Source organism: Aotus nancymaae, unplaced genomic scaffold (assembly GCF_030222135.1).
Source record: "Aotus nancymaae isolate 86718 unplaced genomic scaffold, 86718_ANA_hifiasm-v0.15.2.pri h1tg000040l, whole genome shotgun sequence".
Lineage (NCBI taxonomy): Eukaryota > Metazoa > Chordata > Mammalia > Primates > Aotidae > Aotus > Aotus nancymaae.
This window is the reverse complement of record NW_026988454.1, coordinates 72,977,613-72,998,417: the sequence shown is the minus strand read 5'-3', so window position 1 is coordinate 72,998,417 and position 20,805 is coordinate 72,977,613.

Sequence of the window (20,805 nt, the reverse complement as noted above, 5' to 3'; positions counted from 1 at the left end):
AATGAATAGAATGATAACTACTCTTTGTATTTTGATAGCAGATAAAATTTTAGAAGGTGCCAAGATTTTTTGAGCAATTGTCCTGTGAATAAGGGGAATTACCAAATTTCATGGTATCATTTTTATTGAGTTTCAATATAATAAAAATAATTTTTTCTCTGGCACGATGGCTATGTAAACATTTTCATCAGAGTTTCCATGTATTTTAATTAATGGAATCATATGGACATTTGTATAAAAACCATAAGGGGTTAATTTTAAAGACACAATTTATTGAAGAAATGAGTTTTTGTTAATTTAATATTACCTTATTATTGCATTATCATATTGTATTAGAGTTCTCTAGAGGGACAGAACTAATAGTATATATATATATATATATATATATTCACACACACACACATATATATATACACATACACACACATATATATATATATGGGAGTTTATCAAGTATTAACATACAGGATCACAAGGTCCCACAACAGGCTCTCTGCAATCTGAGGAACAAGGAGAGCCAGTCCTAGTCTTAAAACTGAAGAACTTGGAGTTCCATGTTTGAGGGCAGGAAGCATCCAGCAAGGGAGAAAGATGTAGAGGTTAGGCCAATCTCATTTTTTTCATATTTTTCTTCCTGCTTATATAAATTGACAGCTGATTAGATTGTGCCCACCAGATTAAGGGTGGATCTGCCTTCCCCAGCCCAATGACTCAAATGTTAATCTCTCTTGGAAATACCCTTAAAGACACACCCAGAATCAATACTTTGTATCCTTCAATCCAATCAAGTTGAAACTCTGTATTAGCCATCACACATATCTTCTATTTATTAATGGTCTTTGGATTTAGGAACTCAGGAATGTGCTATAGAAACACTTACTAACAAAGAGCTACTCTTTGTCTTGATTAATGTAGTTTCAAAGTGCTGATAGAAATTAAGGGAACAATATTCGTCATTTGTATTGGGATGTCCACTTAGTCATTTAGGCAATTTTGTCTAAGGAATATAAGAATTCTGGGACCTGGGCTAGCTGTCTCTCTACCTAGCTCTTACGTTTCATAGATGTTACTATAGTATTTATGAGACAGTTTTCTAGCATCATTAGCAGATTCATTTTATGTGTGCATAAGTCCTTAATTTGTTTAAGCTTATATATTGCAATCTTTAACCTATGTAAAATAGTGTCTGTAGAATATTTTAGTGCTAAAAATTTTACAAACTTTGTGTAACTGCAATTGTTCAAATCTAATATTACAGAAGGATTTGTGAGCATAGTGGAAATGCTTCAAAAATGAAGGAGGATTTCAGAGACGAAAATTATGTTACTGTACACTGACTATACACGTAAGAAGCTAAATTCCAGATAGGAATCTAAGCTAAAGACTTAGACTATTTACAATTTTATTCTTCATTTACCAAACCTTTCATTTATTCTTCCTTCACAAATTATTGTTTTCATTAAAAATAAATGCTGATAAGTACATGCACTAAAGACAGTTCTTTAAACCTCTTGTGCATGCAAGGTATTTATATGCAACCTTAGCAGATATATAATGAACACCCACAGTGGTAGCATTATATGCAATAAAATGATTACAGACACACAGGTATATTCGGTATGAGCAAAAACTGTTTCTAAACTTTTCATTAAAAAGATACTTTTTGATAATTTGAGGAGTGTAGATCAATTGCTCTCAGTTACTCTTAACTAAACCACATAGCACATCTCAAAATGAGATCATGAATGAATCAGTCTGTTTCATATCCTTTTTATTCAAATTCCTGTGATTTTTTTTTTTTTTTTTTACTATATTTTATGGAACAGCTGCAGGGCCTGAGCTTCCCTTTGTCTTGGAAAAAATAAAGGCCTCATTTAGCTCTTGGTGGAGCTATGAGCAGCAATGTGTTTGTTAGTCCAATGCATCGTTCTTTGTGTAGCTGCAAACTCCAGACAGCATTGCGACTCCCTCCTTTGCTAAACTATGTGAGGAGACAGTAGGTCATTGCTGCAGTCTGCCATCCAACAAAAGAAAAAGAGGTGTGAAGAAAATGTTTGTGTACGTTTGAGATGCTGTGACTATGGCTAGGTAATTAGCATAAGACTGAAGCTGGTCCATAACCACAAGAATGATGAGAAATTTTGTCAACAGCTGAATTGGAGCTATGTGAATCTTACAAAGATTGTGCAGAAAGGATGCTGTATTTAGTTACTGGTGCCATATTGTATACAGTTTTCTTTATTGTTAGGTGATATTCAAAATTCTCTGTGAAAGCAGGCAGTGTCCTGATTTATGTGGTGTGAAACCGTGGTCAATTGTAACCATGGCTACCATGTCATGGGGAAATCTGACAATGGAATTCACTAATTATAACTTTAAACCTTACCCTATCTCTAGTTTAAAAAATTGTTCTCAGAATTACTGCGTTTGATGTATATCTTAGTGAATGACCTGGAAACTCCACAGCTCTTTTACAAAGCTCATCAGAAGAATGTACCATTTTAAAAACCTTTCCTAATGTGTAGCTACCAGAAAACCTGCAGACCTTCATCTTACCTGCATGTCCTTACAAGCAGTGCAACCCTCTTTCTAGTTGAAATTTACTTCATCCATTAATCATGTGTAATTGTTTCCACATTACAGAGTGTTTAGTACACTCTTTGTGATGTGATTTATTAAATTTTATGTTAAAAATGACTTAGTTATGCTCAGGAGCAGTAAAAGACATGCAGTGTATTTGGGAAACAATGCCCAGAGTTACAGGTAGTAATTACCTTAACATACTCCAGTGATTTCTTCCACTTCAGAGTCATAATTCATGACTACTTTATGAACAAATTTCAGAATATTTGAAATAAAAAGATTAACTTGTATTAATCCATATTTTCAAATGCACATTCATATATACAAATATATAGTAATAGAAATAGTAGTAATAGATTTAAGATTTTTAAATGATAGAAAATTCACATTATGGTTTCACATCATGACTTTTGCGTAGTTTGTTAGCAACTTCAATATCTCTAAATGCAAGACTAATGTTACATCTGAATTGTGAAGTGGCCATGAGACAAGCCATATTTGAAACACTTTAACGTACAAAATTATATGTTTGTCATACAGCAACAGACAGGGGCTCAGGTAGTTGACCACAGAACATTATTATAGCTACAAAAAAATATATGTAGCAACAAAATCAGATATAAGATAGAAATAGACTTAAATAAAAGTCAAATTTTAAAATATACACTACAAAAATATATCTAAAACAATATTCAAAATGTTATGTCAGAAGTTATAAACTATAAATAAGTCACATATTTTCATTTTCTGGTCTAGAGTTTAGAATGACTTGTTATAGATGTAAGGCAAAATTTATTGTAATTGATTATATATCACATTTTAAATTTCTACATTCTTTTCTAATAGTTACTTAATAGGTATTACTCTAAAAGTGTACCTCATAGATTTTTACGGGGAGATTTATATTTGATAAACTTTATTTAGGACACTGGAAGTAATTAAATGCCTGAAGGTAAACATCAACAAAAGAGAGAGGTAATGTCAAAAAGAAGCTGCTACAGACTGAATTATGTTCCCCTAAAAATCGTATGTTAAAGCTCTAATCCACAAAGAGACTATATTTGTAGATATAACTTTTATGAGGTAATTAAGCTTAAATAAGGTCATAAGGTTGGGGTTCTAATCCTTGTAGGATTGGTGGCCTTATAAGAGGAAAGATCTCTCTCTCTCCACATTCATGAACCTAGGAAAGGCCATGTGAGCACACAGTGAGAAAGTGGCCACAAGCCAGAAAAAGAGCCATCACCAGAACCCCAGAGTGCTGACACACTGACCTCGGTCTTCCAGCCTCATTCAGACTCTGGTAGAATAAATTTCTGTTATTTAAATCACTCAATCAGTGATCACCAATACTTTATTAGGCAGCCGAAGCTGACTATTATAACAGAAGCACAGTATTTAAATTATTCACTTATGTCTGAATCATTTTATGTCATAGAAATTGCAGAGTCCAAAACATTGTATACTTAATGAAGCATGCTAGTTTTATTATTGGACACAGAACAGAAATGTACAGCATGGATTCCTACATCACTTTGTAACAAGAGATTTTCATAAGATTATCAATACCAGAGTCTAGGAATATAAGAAGAGATATTTTTACACCAGTCTCTCTTTCTTTACTTAAACATATCTAAAAATTGAAAATGGCATATATTTTATATTAAGTATTCTTAATTATTTAACGATTTTTATTGACGAGGACACAGTGAATATATATTTTTGAAGATCGATGCTAATCATTTTTCATATTAATTCAAAAATATACATAAAGATAACAATGTATAAAAAGAAATAACAGTTTAAAAAGTGAAAGTTATTAACAGTGCTATTTTTAAGATAGAATCTTACCGTTACTATCCATAAAGCAAACATGCTGTGTGTTCTTTTTTTTTCTTTTAATTTCAATAGCTTTAGAGGTACAAGTAGTTTTGGGTTACTTGGATGAATTGTATCATGGTGAAGTCTGGCAATTTAGTGTACTCATCAGCCAAGTAGTATGTATTTTACCCAAAGGATAGTGTTTTTTTTGTTTGTTTGTTTTTGTATTTTCTTTAATTTTTTCACCCCACCCCTGCCCTGGTGAGTCTCCAATGTCCATTATATTACTCTGTATGCTTTGCATGGCTATAGCTTAGCTCCCACTTATAAGAGAGTATATAGCATTTGGCTTTCCATTCCTGAGTTACTTAGAATAATGGCCTCCAGTTACCTCTAAGTCCCTGCAAAATACATTATTTCATTCTTTTTTATTGCTGAGTAGTATTCCATGGGGTGTATATCAAATGAGTGGATAAAGAAAATGTCTATTCATGTACTTTGATTTTTTCTTTTTCTTGTTGATTTATTTGAGTTCCTTGAAGATTCGGGATCTTAGTCCTTTGTTAGATGGATAATTTGCAAATATTTTCTCTAGTTCTGTATGTTGTCCATTTACTCCAATGACTATTTCTTTTGCTGTGCAGAAGCTTTTCAGTTTAATTGGATCCCATTCATTTATTTTTGTTTATTTTGCATTTACATAAATTTTTTGCCTAGGTCAACATCCAGCAAAGTTTTCCCTAGGTTTCCTTGTAGGATTTTTATGGTTTCATGTCTTACATTTAAGTCTTTAATTCATCTTGAGTTAATTTATATACACAGTGAGAGGGATTCAGTTTCTTTCTTTTACATGTGCCTATCCAATTTTCACAGCACCTTTTATTGCATAGGGTATCCTTTCTCCGGTTTATGTGCCTGTGTGCTTTGTCAAAGATCAATTGGTTATAAATATTTAGCTTTATTTCTGGGTTATCTATTCTTTTCCATTAGTCTATGTATCTACTTTTATACCACTACTATGTTGTCTTGGTTACTATAGCCTTCTAGTATAATACGAAGTTGGGAAATGTGATGCCTCCAGACTTGTTCTTTATACTTAGGATTGCTTTTTACTTAGGATTAGGCTATTCAGTGGCTATTATCCTTTTTTGGTTCCATATGAATTGTAGGATTGTTTTGCTAATTCTGTGAGAAATGATGTATTTTGATTGAAATTGTGTTGTATCTGTATATTGCTTTGAGCCATATAGTCTTATGATATTGATTCTTCCATTCCATGAGTATGGAATGTATTTCCATTTGTTTGTGTCATCTATGATTTGTTTCAGCAGTATTTTATAGATCTTCTTGTAGAAATCCTTCATCTCCTTGGATAAGTACACTCCTATATATTTTATTTTACTTTAGGGAGCTACTGTAAAATGTATTAAGTTCTTAACTTGATTCTCAGTTTGTTCATTGTTTGTATATAGCAGTGCTACTGATTTGTATATATTGATTGTGTACCCTGAGACTTTACTGTGTTCAATTATCAGATCTTTTTGAGAGGTCTTTAGAATTTTCTCTGTATCAGATTATGAAATAGGCAAGAGAGTAGTTTGACTTCCTCTAGTCCAATCTGGATGCCCTTTCTTTTGATTTATTGCTCTTGCTAGAAGTTTCAGAATTGTTTTAGAGGAGAAGTGGTGAAAGTGGGCATCCTAGACTTGCTCCACTTCTTAGCGGGAATGCTTTCAACATTTTCCTTTGAGTATGATGTTGGCTGTGGGTTTGTCATATACGGCTTTTATTATTTTGAGGTAAGTTTTTTCTATGTCTAGCTTGTTGAGGATTTTTATCATAAATGATGCTGGGTTTTATTAAATGTTTTTTCTGCATTATTGAAATGATGATAAGATTTTTCATTTTTAATTGTTTATGTGATGAATCATATTTATTGTCTTACATATGTTGAATCATCTCTGCATCCCTGGCAAGAAACCCACTTGATCATGGTGAATTATTTTTTATGTGCTGTTATATTTGATTTGCTAGTATTTTGTTGAATATTTTTACGCCTATATTTATTGGGGATGATGGTCTGTAGTTTTTTATTGTCACATCCTCTACTGGATTTGATGTCAGGGTGGTACTGACTTTGTAGGAAGAGTTAGGAAGGATTCCCTCTTTCTCAATATTTCAGAATAGTTTCAATAGCATTAGAACCAGTTCTTTGAATGTTCAGTAAAATTTGGCTGTGAATCCATCTGGCTCTGGGCTTTGTTGCTGTTGTTGGCAGTTTTTAAAAAATTACTGATTCAATCTTTCTACTTGTTATTGGTCTTTTCAGAATTTCTCTTTCTTCCTGATTCAAGCTAGCAGTGTTGTATATTTCCAAAAATTCATGCATTTCTTCTAGAATTTCTAATTTATGTGCATAGATATGTTCGTAGTAATCTTAAATGGTATTTTTCATTTCTATGGTGTAAGTTGTAACATCTCCATTTTTATTTCTGAGTTTATGTAAATCTTCTTTTCTTGGTTAATTTAGCTAGTGTTCTATCAACTGTGTTTATCTTTTGAAAGAACCAACTCTTTATATCATTGATCTTTCAGTGTTTGTTTTGATTTCAATTTTATTTAGTTGTCCTCTAATCTTTGTCATTTCTTTTCTTCTTCAAGAATTGGGTTTCATTTGTTCTGGTCTTTCTAGTTTCTTGAGGTGTGATGTTAGGTTGTCATTTTGTGATCTTTCAGACTTTTTGATGTAGGCATTTAGAACTATAAACTATCCTCTTAGAACTACTTTTGCTGTATCCCAGATATTTTGGTAACTTGTGTCACTGTTATCATTTTTAAAAATGTTTTAATTTCCCTATTGATTTCATTGTTAACCCTAAAGTCATTGAGAAGTCGATTGTTTAATTACCATGGATTTGTATAGTCTCGAGGGTTCCTTTTGGAATTGATTTTTAGTTTTATTCTGCTGTTTGAGAAGATATTTGATATAATTTCAATTTTTAAAAAATTATTAAGACATGTTTTGTGGCCTCTCATATGGTCTGTCTTGGAGACTGGTTTATCTGCTGATGAGAAGAATGTATCTTCTACAGTTCTTCAGTAGAATGTTCTGTAAAATATTAGTTAGGTCTATTTGTTCTAGAGGGCCTTTAAATTCAGTATTTTCTTGTTGATTTTCTGCCTCAATGATTTGTCTAGTGTTGTCAGTAGAGTGTTAAATTCCCTCAATTTCTGTGTTGCTGTCTATCTCTACTCTTAGGTTTAGTAGTAATTGCTTTATAAATCTGGGAGCCACAGAGTTAGGTAGATATGTATATAGGATTGTTATATATTCATCATTATATGACTTTCTTTGTCTTTTTAAAAAAACTGTTGTTCCTTTAAAGTCTGTTGTATCCAATATAAGAATAGATATTTCTTTCTATTTGTATGAAATATCTTTTTCTGCCCATTAATCTTGAGTCTGTAAGAATATTTACATTAGGTATATCTCCTGAAGAAAGAAGATATCTGGTTTGTAATTTTTTTATCCAGTCTATCAATCTGTATCTTTTTATCCAGTCTATCAATCTGTATCTTTTAAGTGGATCATATAGATCATTTATATTCAATGCTAATACTGAGATTTGAGGTAGTCTTCCGGTCATTATCTTGTTACCTAGTGACTTTGTTTTCTGTATTGTGTCATTGTTTTATAAGCCCTGTGAATTTTTATGCTTTCAGGCATTTCTATTCTGGTGTGTACTGACCTTTAGTTTCCAGATTTAGAGCTCCTTTTAACATTTCTTATAAGGTTGGTCTAGTATTGACAAATTCCTTAGGCATTTGCATGCCAGAGAAAGACTTTAATTCTCTTTCATTTATGAAATTTAGTTTTGTTGTATTCTTGACTGACAGTTTTTCTGTTTAAGGAGACTGAAGATAGGACTTTAGTCACTTCTGGATTTAAGTATTCTGCTGAGAAGTTTGCTGTTAGTCTAATAGGTTTTTCTTTATAGGTTACTGAATGCCTTTGTATCATTGCTCTTTTAATTCTCTCCTTCACTGTTGACCTTAGATAGCCTGATAACTATGTATGTCTTGATAATGTCCTTTTTACAATCAGTCTCCAAAGAGTCTCTTTAAGCTTCTCATATTCGAATGTCTTAATCTCTAGCAAGGCCAGAGAAATTTCTCTCAATTATTCTCTCAAATAGGTTTTTCAAACGTTTTGCTTTTTTTTTTTTTTTGGTAAGTTTTCCTTTCTTTGAAGAAAACCTATAATGGTTAGGTTAGCCATTTTACATAATTCCTTATTTCTTCTTGATTTCATTCATTTATTTTAATCCTTTCTTCTTTTTGTCTTACTGGGTTAGTTTGAAAGCCTTGTTTTCCAGCTCTAAAATTATTTCTTCTACTTGGTCTAGTTTGTTGTTAAAACCTTCCACTGCATTTTGTAATTTCCTAAATCCATCTCTCATGTCCACAAGTTTGGTTTGGTTTTTTATTAAAATATTTATCTCTTTAGAAGATTTTTTATTTATGTCCTGAATTTTTAAGAAAAAATATTTATGTTGGTTTTCACCTTTCTGTTCTTGTATGTCCTTGACATAACTAGGACATACAAGAAAAAAGTTGACTGTGAAATCAACCTTTTGAATTCTTTGTCTGATATTTTAAAGATTTTATCTTGGATGGGATCTACTGCTGGAGAGTTATTGTGATATTTTGGGGTGTTATAGAACTGTGTTTTTTGTATTGCCAGAATTGTTTTTCTGGTTTTGTCTCATTTGAGTGGAGTATTTGATATGTTTTGTCTGTGTCCTCACCAAAATCTCATCACAAATTATAGTTTCCATAATCCCCACATGTTGTGAGAGGGACTCCATGTGAGATAATTGAATCATGGGGGTGGGTCCCCCATGCAACTCTTCTCCTGTTAATGAGTGAGTTCTCAGGATATCTGATAGTTTTATAAGGGACTTTCCCCATTTTTATTTGGTACTTCTTCCTCCTGACATTATGCGAAGAAGAATGTGTTTGCTGCCCCTTCCACCGTGATTTGAAGTTTCCCGAGGCCTCCCCAGCCTTACTAAATGGTGAGTCAATTAAACTTTTTATTTTTTTTTAAGTAAATTATCCAGTCTCACAAGTATGTTATTTATTAGTAGTGTGAGAAGAAAGTAATATACTATTTCTTATAATTATTTATTCATTCATTCATTAGTTCTTTAGTGGTGATTTCTGACATTTTGCTATACCCATCATATTTTTTATTCAGTTGGGTTTTAATTTTTTTCCATGAGGTTGTGACTTTGATGTTTATAGGTTTTTTTTTTTATCAGCCAGCTTCACCTCTAGTTTCTTTTGGTGGCAGTGACTCTATATGAGTTCCTTGGTTATAGAGAATCTTTGTATAAGGACTTTCTCAGATGCTGGTTGTAGTATTGATGTGCTGGGTATGTGAGGAGGTTCACTGTCTTCTCTGGGGAATTTTTCATCTAGTTCTTTCTGTGGGAGGCTGCTCACTGCTTCTTTCAAAGAGTCTTTCTTATTTTCCTGTTACATTCCTGTATCATTTCTTGGAAAAACATTCACAATGTGAATTTCTACACAAGATTTCATCTTTTCAAGTAGGAGAGGTATGCTAACAATGCCTCCAGTCTGCCTTCTTGGAAAAAAAAATCTTGGTATGTGTTTCTGATGACATTTTTGAATAATATTTTTAATCAAATATTAAAATATATACATTGTGGATGATATACAGTATCCCCTTAAAGAATCAAGGAACTCATTCCCACAGCTTTCTGGAAAGTGCATGCTTACATCATACACATAATCTTTTGCTGGGAATTGCCCTTGGCCAAAAAGAACTGCCTTACTTGAGGTCTTACCCTTTCTCAAGGAGCAGTTCATATAATATGACTGATTGATGACGAGTACAAAGGCTTGCTCCCCTATTTTAACTGAGGACATCTCTGAAGGGGTATTTTAGTTCCAGATGTCCCCAGTGTTGAAATCTCCATATACTCAATTATTCTACCTTTATTTCCTTACACATGCAGCTCCCCAGAGAAAAACTTCATAAATCTTTAAGTGTCAATTTTCAAATTTCTTATTAAAAAACATTTTAATATAAAAAGACAGTTAGGCTAATGTATGACACTTACTAAGAATTTGTGAAAAGGGTCACCTAGGAATAATGATGTTTACAATTACTTAAAATAACCTAATACGATGTTTAAACATCTGTGGGTAATGATACAATGCAGTACCTACCTCCCTTTACAGGATTGAAGGAAATATTCTTCACGCTGCTGGGAAGGTTGCCATATTTTTGAGCCCTCCTTGGGAATTGCATTAAATAAAGAAAACTGTCTCACCCAAGGCCTTGCCACATTCTGTGGGCAGTGTGAATCCCTTGACAAATTAAGGTGAAGTTAAACGATTTAGCTCTTTGCCCCATCTCAGATCAATTTTGAAAGGCCATCCAGTTCCACAGTTACTGTTGGATTTGGCTGAGGGGTGAGAGTGCTCCCTTAGGGTAAGGTTAATTCTCAGAAATGGATTGTGCTTTATATTGTTAACATCCAACACTCTCTGTTCAATCTTCGTTTTCTTCTCTTCAACAGGTGTTGGGTATAGATCCCAAGAGCACTCTCTAATAAATATTTTTAATGCTAATATTTGTCCAGAGTTTTATTTCCAGGGAATCTAATTGGTGATATATGATATTATGTATTCATATAATTGATATACATACATACAAATACATCGTATAAATGTCAGTGTGTGTATACATGTTTTATCAGAGACTTCAAATTTCATTACACATTTAATAGCTTACGTTTTCAAGGTCATCTTTTTAAAAAAATTTTTTTTCACATCATCAGATTTGTATTTTACAGAATCCCAGATGATATTTTGTATTTTTTTTTTAGAGTTGACCTGTAATCAACTATTTTTCCCTGTTTTTCACTCTATAATTCACTTGGTTTTCAGATAAACCCAATGCATTCCTGCAGGAAGCTCTCTTGTAGAATCAATTATAATGCTGTACTCAGTCTTACTATCTTAAGAATGGGTGATTAAATAGCCCCTTCTCCTACAATAATTTTGGTCTCTCAGTATCAACAATGTGGATTTGGTGAAAGTTCATCATCATCCTATTGAATCACTAGATAAAAAAACATCTCCAATTTTTATAATGGTAATGATGATGCAAGCAAAGAACATATCTTCGATTCATAAAGCTTTTAGCACTTGTTAGCTTGATAGTAGTAATTGAAGAAAAATATGTTAAGTGGTGTGTTTGGCTTTTGTCATGTTTTCGGTAACTGCCCTACCATATTACTAGCAGCTTTATATGGTGAATGACTTTCGTAACTTATTTGTCAACTACCTAACCAGCAAATTTTGGGAAACTTTGTCAAGAATACATAAAAATAATATAACTCATATATCAGTTGGCAGGCACAGTGCAGTGTTACACAGATACATAAGCCTATAATGGATAAGGGTAAGATGCAACCTGGTTCAAAATGCAGTTAACAGAGCTATCAGGTAATAGTTGGGGTACTTGGGACAGCTGGAATAGAGATTCTGATAAATAGAGTTTTGATGTATAGACATGCAGCATACAGTATGATGCTCTTGGTCTAGTGGAATACACAGAAAGGGACCATTGGGATGGTCCCTTTGGGGATGGACAGGTTTGGTCCCTTGGGATGGACAGGTTTCTAACTTCAGCACCAGTTAGGGAAATTAGAGTGGGCTTAGGTGGAAGGAATACAGAAAATATAGCAAATCCATAACTAGCCAGTTTGTTCGTATAATTCATAATTAGAAGTCTATAATTATAAATACAGAAGTCAATTAGCCACAAAGTGAAGAAATGGTGGAAGAATATTGCCACTCTCACATAATGGAGCAAAGAAGAGTTAAAACTACCTAAATGGTCAAAATAATGCTTCTGAATTTACAACTGTCTTCATTAAGAGAATGCTATTCTCATGAAGAAAATACTATTGTTACTTTTGTAATTTGGTTATAATATATAACATTATCTTCTAGAATTGTGTCGTGAAGGCAAAAATGTAAGAAAATAATTATAAAATGGAAGACAGGGAAATGTATAGGACTCTTATATGGGGAGACAAACACTTGGGTAAACACAGAGAAATGGGTGAATGTTAATTGAGCTATATTAACAATGAGGAAGTTATATACAGAAATTTATTTTATGGAATAAGAGAATGATATCATTTTAGAATTAAACTAAGGTAATATGCTCAAAATAAAGGATGTCATATTTACATTATGATAACCAAATAATTGAGGATGATATAAGAACACAAAAAGAGATTAGCCATATAGAATTTACCTCGCAAAGTCCTGGAAAATGGGGTCCCCACTTTGTAATGATCATATTATAATGAGAAGCATCATATGCAAATGAGGTAACCAGAAACTAGATGCTAAGCCATAGCTGGTCCTTCAGCTAGACTCTGAAGGAAGGAGTGAAGTAGAATCTGACATTATAAGACAGTCAAAGTGTAAATTAAAAAGGAGAGAACTTGTGTACCGCATAAAAGGATTAAATTTAGTTTGCAAATTTCAGAGTGGTTTTGGGTACTCTAACATTTGAGTTTCCCCAATGAATTTGGTCAAGTCAATGCAGTTAAATATTCAAGAAGTCTTGTGTGCTTTGCTTCTTGACATGATATCAGGAAGGAAGTTACAGAGACCTAGGATCGGGAAAATGCAGATGCTTCATCTCCTGAAGACTTGCCTGAGTTAACTTAGGCCCAGGAACTGTGACAATCAGGGCTGAGACTCTCTCACTGTCCTTGACATGCACCCAGGAGAGCCACAGTGAAAGTACAACAATGAGCAAACAAAGATTTTAAACTCTCTCTCTCTCCCAGGGCAGATACAGATTGCTGGGCATAATTCTCTTACTAAAACTGCCTTCAAGAATTTTGTTCAGGCAAACCTCTGATTTTTTTTTTTTTTTTTTTTTTTCAGAATTCTGGACTTTTATGCTGTTGCATTTCTTTCTTTTCTAAAAACATGTTGACAAACTGCATTGTTTTATATTTAATTATAGGAAGTTGTATAATTTATCAATAAATGCTTTTTTAATCTTCACGTTATTTTATTTCTTATACAACATATTGAATTATATATTACAGTCATTTTTCTAAATATTTTTATTTTTACAAGTGGGATATAAGATCCCTGAAGGCAGGAACTAGTATAATATCCAGCACTTTGTATTTCAAATTATATGTATATAATAAATGTGCATTGTGAGAATACATTTGAAATATCACCAGTAAGATAATAAAGAATAAGATGTGGCTACTATAGCCTGTAAGAAACAAGCCATTTAACTCTTGACAATTCATGACATTTGTAGGCCAACTCCTGAGGGTCAAATTGGTCATAATGTCATAATGTCAAGTTGAATATACTATTAATATACTTCAGTGAATAAGTCTGAATGTTAAGATTTTTATCATCAGTGTGACAGGCCCATAACTTAAAAACTACGAACCCAGTTGTGTTATTAAAGAATTTGTCTTGGAGAAAAAAAAACACAAACAATTGGTTTATGATGACATATTTTATGGTTAAAAGTGAAAAACATAAAGTCTAGCCCTATAATAAAAACGGAATATTAGAAAATTATTTCAAAGATAGTTCAAATAGAATTGATTATGAAGCACTCAAAAATTTTATCAAGCTCACTGAGAAAGGCAGTGAATTATTTTATGAGGCTTTGCTTTTAAAATAGACTGTAATTTATTTAACACTGTAGTTTATTATTTCAAATATCAGAACATACATGTTCAGTTGCTTCTGGTGTGATTAATGCAGGTAAGTGCTAAAAAGATGTTGAATAATGACTTAAAAATAAACTAGTAATCTTCATGAAATTTGGTCCATGACAGTTATTCAATATGTCCTACCTAATGTGCACAACAGAATCAGCATTAGCATTTTTGTCTTATTAACTTATACATAAAGAAGACTCCAGGATGTTTTCAAATGAGATAAAATGCATGATATGTATAACATAATTTAAAAATACTCCATATAAATGATTTCAAAATTTAAAATGTATCTTTTTTTTAAGTTTTAAATTTTAAAGTTTTGGTGTGATTTCATAACTAGTATGATTTTTATCTGTGCATTTTTTTTACTAAGTTAAAATCATGGTATATAATTACCGTTTGAATTTTGCTTCTTCACTTAACATACACTTACTGTTTTCCCACTTACTACTTTCAGTAAATAGCATTTAATTTACAATCCTAAAATAGAGATTATTTAACCATTTCACTATAGTGGAAGTCAGAGTGGTTTCAATTTTTGTGTGGTTCTACAACTACTTTAAATAATATCAGGATAAATTTCTCATTGCATAACTTCCCTATACTTAGAAAATTATATTTCCCATGATAAATATATAATTAATTCCTACATCTTGTCAAAAATATTAAATCTTTAAGAGTCCTGATACATTTATATTTATGACTGTATTTGTAATTATCTTTTGAAATCTCTAAAATTCTTTCAGATCCCATATTATTCAAGTCTTCCAGGGCTAATCCTGTTTTCACACTAGAATACTTCATGATTCAGCCAGAGCTGTCACTTTTGTTTTCTGCTTATGCTGTTCATTCTAAGAACAGGGATTGCTGCTTATTATTTGTTTCATGCACTTTTGAGTTTGGCATATAATAGGCACTCACTAAATATTTATAAAATGAATGAACGAATGCCATGTGATATTATTGTTGAACTCCTATGCATGCGCATTGATGTGGTAATACCCTTGCTGGTCCAGCATCTTGCCAGTGATGCAATGATGCCTTGTTCTAGCTTCCAGGCTCCTACCTCTTTTAGATGACCTTTTACTTCTTAGACCATGGTTGCCCAAAGTATGGCATTGTGGCCTGAAGAATGATTCCTATCAGGCTTCCAGTCTCTCTTATGCATGGTACTACAATCATCCCACCCTTACCAACCCTTAGGACCTTTGATTTAAACTTGGACACAGCTCAGACTTTCCATTCCCTCCTGATGCTTTCCACTTAGGGATCTTGAAGAACTTTCTTGCCAAGGGACTGAGAGTCTCTTGGTCTTCCTATGAATTATTTTCCTAAACTTCAACTTTCACAAAGGAAAATGCAATATCACTGTCCTTCACTCTTGTAGTTTCAGGACTGTAATGCAAATTAAACTTTTCTCCCAGTTCTATGTGCCACAGGTGAAGATGTATTTTACTAAAACCTGGAAAGTATCTGTAAATGATTATTAGACCCTTATCTTTGGAAGTGAGTAATGTATTTCTCAAACTACAAGAATGCCTCAAATGACTTTTATTAGTTTCAAATAACAGGCAATTTTTTAACCTCATAATTTTGTGGGTCAGTAATTTGTGCAGGGATAATCTAGTGATTCTCCTACTTTACCTGATAATTACTGCAGTCACTTTGTGGCATTTAGATGATGGCTAGTCTTGTTGAAGCATCCAAGATTTACTCACATATGTAGCATTTTGGCAAGGACAGTTGGAAGATTGGCCTCAGCTGGGCCTGGTTCCTCTCTACAGAAACTTAGAGTCCTCTCCCATGGTCTTTCTAACAGGTAATCTCACTAGTTCTAGAGGTGAATTATTTTAGCTCAGGGCTTTCGTAGTAGTGCTCAAGAGAAAGCATGCAGGGGCTGGGTTGGAAGTTTCTTTCAGTAACCCAAATAACTAAAATCTCCTCAGACTAGAGATATTCCAGTTTGCTGCTTCTTTTTGGAATGTTTCCCTTTGCCTCTTTCACTTATAAATATCCTTAATGGCTCACCTTAAACGTATCACTTGTTGGGGCCGGGTGCGGTGGCTCACGCCTGTAATCCCAGCACTTTGGGAGGCCAAGGTGGGTGGATCACGAGGTCAAGAGATAGAGACCATCCTGGTCAACATGGTGAAACCCCGTCTCTACTAAAAATACGAAAAAAATTAGCTGGGCATGGTGGTGCATGTCTGTAATCCCAGCTACTCAGGAGGCTGAGGCAGGAGAATTGCCTGAATCCAGGAGGTGAGGTTGCAGCAGTGAGCTGAGATCGTGCCATTGCACTCCAGCCTGGGTAACAAGAGTGAAACTCCGTCTCAAAAAAAAAAAAAAAAAAAAAATCACTGTTAACTCAAATATTTTCTGTCAGGTATTCTTAAAATGTTTCCTGTACTTCTACTTAGAAACACATATCAAATTTTAACTTGTATATCTCCTTGTATAACATTTACTCTTCTATCCCTTAAAGATTTTAAGATCTGTGAATACATGGATGTATGTGTCTTTTTCAACACTACATACATGATAATTCTAGACCAGCATCTGACCCTTCTCTACACTCAGTAATTGATTGTTAGAAGGGTAAGTAAATGAAAAAGAGCACTAATTACAATATTTTAAAATATATTTATTATAAAACTTTTCCCATTTTTTACTTATTACTACATATTCCAATAAACAAAACATTTTTATTTTGATATATGCCTTTGATTTTAAACTCGAATGTCCCTACTCTTCAGGTATTTCATAAATATTTCTATTTCCATCTGATTTTGATTTTGAATTTTATAGAAAATCACTAAATTTATATTAAATTATTTTAAGAAATTAATTCCATATCTTCTCTAGTCTGTGATGCTATCAGTTCTTGAATTACTATCTATGCTAGAGTCTCACTCACTGATACCTTTAAGTAGAATCAGTTTTACTTTGTGGGGGGTTTGGCATTTGTTCATAACTATTTAAAAAAAAATTCTCAGTTATATGCTGTAATTTTCTCTATAAATGGAAGATCCTTTTTTAGTGGAGATTTGCCACCTTATTCCTCCACTCCCCAGGACTCTGAAAAAACATGGTTTTCAATGTTGTCATGAGTTTTCTGTTTCTTGTGCTTGTCTATGCTGTCCTATGCCCAATAAAAATTTAGCAGAGAATAATGGATGCTTTTATTGAACTTGGGGATTTAACAAATTATTATTTACAATAATGAAATGTGAAGCTACTCTGAACTTAGTTGAGCTTTTCTCAAGTCTTCCTTTGAAGTTTGGGTTCAACCAAGGTGTTATTTTCTTCACTATTTTTATGTGTTCCTCTTATTGGAACTGTATTCTCTTTAGTCCTAGAAGTACTATTATTATAAGATATAACAACATTGTCATTCTTTAGCTTTCCCCAGCAAGGATAAGAATAGTTTAGCATAATTGATAATGCTTCAACCCTCTCCTCTAAAGAAAATGCTAGTCTGCATCTTTAATTACATGTAGTTGCTAAGTGATGAAAGTATGATATAAAAATATTAGAAAGCAATTTCATGCCACAAACCATTAAAACATGTAACCTAGGGCCTACTATATGTCACGGTCAATGGTAGGCAGTCCTTTTTGGTCATTTAAAGTTGTAGAATATTTATTATATAAAACAAAACTCAGGATTCGATAAGTTAAATAATTTTTTAAAGACCGATAAATCCCCAGGCCAGAATTTGAATGCAAATCTGTTTGATTCCAAGTTTTAATTTCATTCACTTAGCCATATACAAGTCAAGTCACCTACTGTATATACATTATGTCCACAAAATAATAAATTAAATTCCTAAACTTACAAGGTAAAGTGAGAACACTTTTTGTATGCTATGTGAAGTTTTGCCAGAATTAGAAAAGATTACGAAAATCATGCACTAATAATGGTTTGCATACTAGTACATATGAAACTAACACTACTGTCATGTTATTCCACATAAGTAGGCTTTAAATAAATATATACACATCAGTAGAAGAACACTGTGTGACTATGTCTGCTCAGTGATCAAATTAGTAATGCATAATAATGTATAATAAATTCAATTCCTGAACTTACAAGGTAAATTGAGTGCACTTTTTGTAAGTTATATAAAGTTTTGCCAGAATTAGAAAAATGAACATCATGCACTAATAATGGTTTGCATACTAGTAAATATGAAACTAACATTACTGTCATGTTATTCCACATAAATAGGCTTTAAATAAATATATACACATCAGTAGAAGAACACTGTATGACTATGTCTGCTCAGTGATCAAGTTGAAAATGTGTACCCTGTACTGTTATAGTATCTTACATGCAGTATATAATTAACAAATATGTTGGGTAAAATTCTCATCTAGTTTGATCAATAATAGCTGTTAAAAATATATGTATGGAGACCTACTAACATGTCAGAAGGGAAGGAATACATCATTCAATAAATCACATTGAAATGATTGCTTTGGAATTTGTCATGAAAAATCAATAAGCCTTTTACTTCATACCTTACATCAAACACATTTCAAGTATGCTGAATGTTTCCTTATTTACAAAAACAGAAGTAAGCAAAAATGAATATTTATTAAATCTGGGTGGGTGGTAGAAAACAAATATTCTAAGCTCAGATATAATGAGGAAAAACACAAATCAAAGATATATTTAAGTACAGTGCAACAGAAAATATCCGTGTTTAATATGCAATAAAATTATTAATTTCCAAATACATAAGTGAATAAGTAATAAGTGAATAAGTAATAATAAATCATATAAATTTGTAACATCAAAGTTCTAAAATACAAATAGTGAAGATATCAGTAAAGTCACCCTAACTACAAACAACTAACTTGAAATATAATCTTTCAATAACTAATGTATGTATGTATGTATATGTATGTATGTAAAGAAATGCCAATTAAGCCATAAATGAATAAGGCATGAATTTTTTCTTTACAATTTAGTAAAAATTGAAGAACACTTTATATTGATATAAGAGGTAAAATATGTATTTTCTTATTTTGCTAGTAGAAGTGCAGTTTGAATAACCTATTTTTAAAATAATTTAGCCATATCTAAGGGCCTTAAGCAATTTTACTTCCTGGGTGCTAATATAAGGAAATTTTCCTTTGTAGGGGCAAAGAAAGTCTTAGACAGCAATATGTTTTCTGTGTGTGGCATTATTCAAAACAGTAAAAATTTGAAAATGACCTTAATATCCAATAATTAGGAGCACATGTAAACTACTGAACATCCATCAATACTCTCCAGTTCTTAAAATATGTTTTGAAGACTAGCAGTATCATTTAAATTTTCGTGTAATTTCTCATTATAATTTGAGATAATCTAGTTCAATGAAAAGTAATGTTGGTATACTTTGGTCTAGTGTTTTTCTTATTCAAATAAAATTTAGAGAAAAATTAAAGAAATTATATTTTAATTGTTTAAATGTTGATATATTAATTTCCCTAGTTTCTGCCTGCCTGTGGATGTAAATTATTTATATTAGCATAACTCAAAATATCTTAGATCATACTGCTACCTGTGAAATGTAGGAACTGTTTCCATTGCCCACCCTACCACCCATCCCATTGCCTACCAAGCTTTCAAGAACTTTGGGGAGTAATCTGATTCCTACATATGCTCATGATTTAAACTTACTTCAGTTGGGGCTACTGTTTCTCTGCTGAGGCCATTTTCTATTTTCATGAGTTGATACCTATGTATGCTGTTCCACAGTGTATGTACTTGGTTGACCAAGCCTAACCATCTCCATTGGGGTCATTATAGTTTTACTATTGGTTTAGATCTTTGTTTTTCTTTCTAGGTTCACTCCTGTTCCATTAAACATTGCAGCTTCTCTTACTCTTTTATAAGTCCTCAAAGATGTCCTGATTAGGCCTGCTGATTTCTTCTATTTGGGGCATTCATGTCTACTTGGATACCCCTGATGCTTTGTCAGACAGTTTATTTTTTTCACCAAATAGCTGTAACTTTACTACCAAGTGCAGGGAAATTTTCACTGCTCTTTCAGGAATATCCATTTGTGTCCTATGCAACTGCTTCTGCCTATCCCTTGGTCCTTCCACCAAAGCACTTGTGGTGCCAATATAGTGTGACAACTATATCAAAGGGAGTATAACAAGGAAAAGAAGGTAAAGAAGAAAGCTTTAATCCCCTTAGAGTCATATCCCACTAGGTCCCAAAGAAGCGCTGCTTGTGATCCAAGATTATACAGAAATCTTCTTTCTGGGTTTTTTTTTTTCCTTATAGCCATTTTCATTTCAAAGATCTAAATTCAAGTGACAGTCACCGTGCTGTATTCATAATCGCTAGACTTTTTTGATGACTAAAATATTTTTACTGGATTTTAAATGCTCACATCTGGCTTTATGACTTCCATGTCTTCCCAGGAATTCAGGTGTCTACTTCCAGATCTTCTTATTACTACCAAGCAACTTTCTTGAACAAAATCTACAAGATAACCTTCTTTTATGCATATCTCATGCATGCACAATTGCAGCAATAACTTTTATGTTTTGTCATCAGTATATTTGCTAAGATCATTGCT